Here is a 607-nt window from a genome sequence, read left to right as displayed (position 1 = left end):
ATTGTTAGAAAAATGCGAGTCGAAGTCATAATAAAATACCACATCACACTCACTGAGATGGCTATTATGACACCAAAAATAAATAAATAAAACAAGTACTAGCAAAGATGTGGAGAAACTGGAACCTTCATGTATTGCTAGTGGTAACATAAAATGGTGCTGCCACTGTGGAAAACAGTATGGCAGTTCCTCAAAAAATGAAACATGAAATTACCATATGATCCATCAATTCTACTTTTGGGTAAATATCCAAAAGGATTGAAAGCAGGGACTCAAAGAGACGTTTGTACACCCATGTTCATAGCACCATTAGTTACAACAGCTAAAAGATGGAACTAATTCAGGTGTCCATTAAAAAAATGAACAAACAAAATGTGAGATACACACACGAAATATTACTCAGTGTCTAAAAGGAAAGAAATTCTGACATAAGTTTCATAGTTGAAACTAGAAGATACTATGCTAAATGAAATAAGCCAGTCACAAAAGGACAAATATTCTACAATTTTTCTTAAACGAGTTACCTAGAGTACTCAAATTTATAGAGACAGAAAATAAAATGGTGGTTACCAGGAGCTGAGGGGAGAAGAGAATGGGAAGTTATTGT

Source organism: Propithecus coquereli, unplaced genomic scaffold (assembly GCF_000956105.1).
Source record: "Propithecus coquereli isolate 6110/MARCELLA unplaced genomic scaffold, Pcoq_1.0 Scaffold55, whole genome shotgun sequence".
In the NCBI taxonomy this organism is placed as follows: Eukaryota; Metazoa; Chordata; class Mammalia; order Primates; family Indriidae; genus Propithecus; species Propithecus coquereli.
The sequence above is the reverse complement of the archived record's forward strand: the minus strand, read 5'-3'. Positions refer to the sequence as shown.